The sequence below is a fragment of the Tetranychus urticae genome, unplaced genomic scaffold, assembly GCF_039701765.1.
Source record: "Tetranychus urticae isolate SD_2017Ah unplaced genomic scaffold, NJAU_TeUrti_SD_1.0 Scaffold_4, whole genome shotgun sequence".
In the NCBI taxonomy this organism is placed as follows: domain Eukaryota; kingdom Metazoa; phylum Arthropoda; class Arachnida; order Trombidiformes; family Tetranychidae; genus Tetranychus; species Tetranychus urticae.
The window spans coordinates 987,501-992,500 of record NW_028315836.1 but is presented as its reverse complement, the minus strand read 5'-3'; the positions used below and the strand labels follow the sequence as shown (position 1 = coordinate 992,500).

At 38.8% G+C, this 5,000-nt stretch overlaps 2 non-coding genes across 2 annotated transcripts; both read right to left on the bottom strand.

The window, feature by feature from the left end:
- Positions 1-435: 435 nt before the first annotated feature.
- Positions 436-590, bottom strand: LOC149093089 (5.8S ribosomal RNA). The gene has a single exon (XR_016200341.1). It is a non-coding gene; the product is annotated as a 5.8S ribosomal RNA (ribosomal RNA).
- Positions 591-2,140: 1,550 nt separating this feature from the next.
- Positions 2,141-4,310, bottom strand: LOC149093088 (small subunit ribosomal RNA). The gene has a single exon (XR_016200400.1). It is a non-coding gene; the product is annotated as a small subunit ribosomal RNA (ribosomal RNA).
- Between the last annotated feature and the right edge of the window lie 690 nt (positions 4,311-5,000).

The following is a 5,000-nucleotide window of genomic DNA, read 5'->3' as shown; positions in this document are numbered from 1 at the left end:
GCAAGCAAGCAACGTAAATCTACTTTAATGTTTGCACAAATTTTGCCTTTGCATTACTTCTTAGGTCTGCTTTAACAGCATGAAATAGCTACTATTTGTACGATTTATACAAGTGCAAGAAGATTCATCAGTTAACAGGTTAGTTGATCACCATAGTTATCTGCAATACGACTTTAGCGTCGTCAGATAGGCGACTAACCTTAGAATCTCATGCTAGTATCTATTCATATATACTGCTTGCAGAGATGAAATATGCATTGTACACAAAATTTATCATGTGAAACAAGTAGATTTGAGATTCTCCTTACTAAATTGCAACGAATTGCAATTAAGAAAAGGAATAAAACATCAAGATTCATGCATATAAATATACAATCCTCTCAAAACAATGCATATATGGTAGTATGCAAGTGTTTTGTTGATTATTTTACATCTCAACTCTCAGACAGATGTGACCTCGGAAAAGACCCGAAAGCCGCAATGTGCGTTGGAAGCTCAAGTGCTCGGCGTGTCCTGCAATTCGCACCGATTATCGTAGCTAGCTACGTTCTTCATCGATTGGTAATTCGAGTGATCCACCGCTTGAAGATGTATCTTTGCCACCGTGGGACTTTTAATAAGTATCCTAAATCTGCATTGAGAGGGTTTGAAAACAATTGTATGCAGTTTATAAAAACCATAGTTGTCTTTACTTAGTTAGGCGAAGAAGTGTAAAACTTCCTTCTTTAAACCTTGCCGTCAGCATAAGCTGAAGACTTGAACAGGTACCAAGTATGTAGCAAGACAGGCTTTTCATTATAAACTACAATTGTTTTGCAAAAAGAAATTATGGCTATCGTTAGATAACCCTCACTCTTTGTTGCATTGGATAATGAAAGATGGATGTATGAATGAACGAATGTAATGCAAGTTAGAATCATGTTGCAATGGCTAAATGTTTGCATTAAACATTCACAATTGCGACTCTAATGCAAATACATGTAACATTTTAAGGCCATTTAATAATATTTATTAATAATAATCATATAGCGGACAATATCCCATTGAATTAACTAAATTTAGTTAAACTAATAAATAAATACTACGTCCAAGCACTAGTTCCAGTCATTTTCATGTTACCACATTGGAGTCATAATTTCAACTCTTCTCAATAATCCTTTAGTTAAAATAAAGAGTTAATTTTGCCCTTCTGACCATTGTTAAGAATAAGAAATAAGACAGGAAAATAGACAGAATAAAGAAAGAGGAGAATAATTTTGACCATTTCTCTTTCTTAATTTAAACATTCAATGTTTGAATGTTACATCCCCCCACTTTAGGTCAGTGGCACCGTCGTTTCCACGATTAGTGGACGAATAATTCAATAAATAATAATAATAATAATAATAATTTGTCGGACAATATTTTCCATTGAACTAACCAAAATCAGGTTGAATTAATAATTAATTGAATACTAAGTCGTATTGACGACTTGAAACAGATTGTGACCATTTAACAATATTTGTTAATAATAATAATTTGTTGGACAATATTTTCCATTGAATTAACTAAAATTTAGTTAAATTAATAATTAACTGAATACTAGGTCCCATTGACGAAATACCAGTTACATCTATTTTCACCACAAGAATTGGTGAAATAATAATTTCAATATTAATTAATATTGAATGGATGATCGTGGGTTAACTCACCCAGATTCATCCTGTCGACTTGTAACATTTTAAGGCCATTTAATAATATTTATTAATAATAATCATATAGCGGACAATATCCCATTGAATTAACTAAATTTAGTTAAACTAATAAATAAATACTACGTCCAAGCACTAGTTCCAGTCATTTTCATGTTACCACATTGGAGTCATAATTTCAACTCTTCTCAATAATCCTTTAGTTAAAATAAAGAGTTAATTTTGCCCTTCTGACCATTGTTAAGAATAAGAAATAAGACAGGAAAATAGACAGAATAAAGAAAGAGGAGAATAATTTTGACCATTTCTCTTTCTTAATTTAAACATTCAATGTTTGAATGTTACATACAATTCAATTGCATTCACCATATTAGCATCTACAATATCACTATGCAGAGTGTTTGATTGTTTGAAGGTTGTATTTCTCTTATAATAAGAGGGTAATACGTTAATGATCCTTCCGCAGGTTCACCTACGGAAACCTTGTTACGACTTTTACTTCCTCTAAATGATCAAGTTTGAACATCTTTCCAGCACAATCCGACCACTAGTTTCCCAATGGTCTGGATTGACCAGTCCGAAGTCCTCACTAAATCATTCAATCGGTAGTAGCGACGGGCGGTGTGTACAAAGGGCAGGGACGTAATCAACGCAAGCTAATGACTCACGCTTACTGGGAATTCCTCGTTCATGGGCAATAATTACAATGCCCAATCCCCATCACGAAATGGGTTCAAGCGGTTACCCACTCCTTTCGGAGCAGGAAACAGTATGCACGATGACCACTTCAGTGTAGCACGCGTGCGGCCCCGGACATCTAAGGGCATCACAGACCTGTTATTGCTCTGTTTCGTGCGGCTGCGAGCGCCGCTTGTCCCTCTAAGAAGTCCTTACAGTGCTACAGCATCCTTACCCTAGCCAATTCTGTAGGCTAATAGCAGCAGAGCCCTCAACAGCCGAAACCATCAAGAGATACTACCACCCACAGGTTGACTAAGGGGGAGTACTGCAGTGTAAACTGCAAGTCTATTTAGTAGGCTAGAGTCTCGTTCGTTATCGGAATTAACCAGACAAATCACTCCACCAACTAAGAACGGCCATGCACCACCACCCACTGAATCAAGAAAGAGCTCTCAATCTGTCAATCCTCTCAGTGTCCGGGCCGGGTGAGTTTTCCCGTGTTGAGTCAAATTAAGCCGCAAGCTCCACTCCTGGTGGTGCCCTTCCGTCAATTCCTTTAAGTTTCAGCTTTGCAACCATACTTCCCCCGGAACCCAAAAACTTTGGTTTCCCGGAAGCTTCCATTCGAGTCATGAAATTAGTTACTCAGAATGATCGCTGGTTGGCATCGTTTATGGTTAGAACTAGGGCGGTATCTGATCGCCTTCGAACCTCTAACTTTCGTTCTTGATTAATGAAAACATTCTTGGCAAATGCTTTCGCTGTAGTTTGTCTTGCGACGGTCCAAGAATTTCACCTCTAGCGCCGCAATACAAATGCCCCCGTCTGTCCCTCTTAATCATTACCTTGGATTCTTAAGACCAACAAAATAGAACCAAGGTCCTATTCCATTATTCCATGCAAGATCATTCAAGTTAAGGTAGTGGTACGCATCATATAGATGGTTGACCATACCGTTTTTAGGCACCTCTTTCGAGGTTTTGGACGCCTGCTTTGAGCACTCTGATTTTTTCAAGGTAAAAGTCTCGATCGCTTGAATCAACACTCGGTAAAGAGCATTGATAGCAAATATCGAGCAATTTTCTGTCTAAACACTATGAATGTAACCACCAGGAAAGAGGAATGAAGGTTCAAGCTAGCATCCGTAGACACAAGCAAGAAACCTAACATCACCATCTAACCCTTTAATCAGTGGACCCCATAGGTTCGACTGAAATCCAACTACGAGCTTTTTAACCGCAGCAACTTTAATATACGCTATTGGAGCTGGAATTACCGCGGCTGCTGGCACCAGACTTGCCCTCCAATAGATCCTCGTTAAAGGATTTAAATTGTACTCATTCCAATTACGGGGCCTCAATAGAGTCCCGTATTGTTATTTTTCGTCACTACATCCCCGTACTGGGATTGTGTAATTTGCGCGCCTGCTGCCTTCCTTAGATGTGGTAGCCGTTTCTCAGGCTCCCTCTCCGGAATCGAACCCTAATTCCCCGTTACCCGTTACAACCATGGTAGGCGCATAACCTACCATCGACAGTTGATAAGGCAGTTGCTTGAGGGATACATCGTCGGCTCAGAGGCCATACGATTTGCTCAGTTATTCAGAGTCATCACAAGAAATGCAACCGAAGTTGCTAAGATCCCCACTGCTAGTCCTTAGACAGCGACCGAAATCACTGAACAGGGTTCTAGGTGAATAAGAATCATTGGTCTTGTACTAATAAATGCGATCCTTCCGTCAGCAAGCTGAGGTTGGAACACTTGTTCATGTATTAGCTCTAGAATTACCACAGTTATCCATGTAAAAAAGAATATCCGAGGAACCGTAACTGATTTAATGAGCCATTCGCGGTTTCACTTTATAAACAGTATGTACTTAGACATGCATGGCTTAATCTTTGAGACAAGCATATGACTACTGGCAGGATCAACCAGGTAACTTGATGTTTTAGCAAAGTAAAATGCTAAACAAGTTGTTTTGCAGCTATAAATACGATATCCTCAGATAACAACCAGCAAGTGGATGCTAACTTTAATGAGGTATCGAGATTTATGTCGTGCATTAAGATGATTCCGCAGAAATCTCTTTAGAATCCATCTTCTTCCACTAGAATATGCAAGCATATCTAGCAGGAGTAACCATTGCTGGGTACGTTTGCAAGTCAACTAAACAGCATAGTATTATAACCGCTTGATACCAATTTCTTGGATCAATTTGCGGTCTGCTTTGCACAAGCAGAGCTCAATACTAATACTGCTCACTCTGTTGAGTGACTAGTTTGAACATATATGCAAGATATGAAGTCTGATAGCATTAAAGCCCAACTCTCATAGATATTGTCAGTCGTACCAAGGAAGACCTTAGGTCTTGCAGGTACTCTACCTTTGTATAATAGTGTGTGGTGATAAGATGATTGACGATCCAAACCCATTCAGGCCCGTCTCTTCAACCACCAAACATCAACAGAATAACAGGAATAGATGCGTGAACAGCTACAGTCTGGACCATACCACTGCTTGATGCATTGACTTATCCATAACCGTAGACAATCACTTACCTCCCCATCAACTACTGATGGTTGCTTCTCTCAATTCAGCAACTACACTCACCACATATAACACAATAAA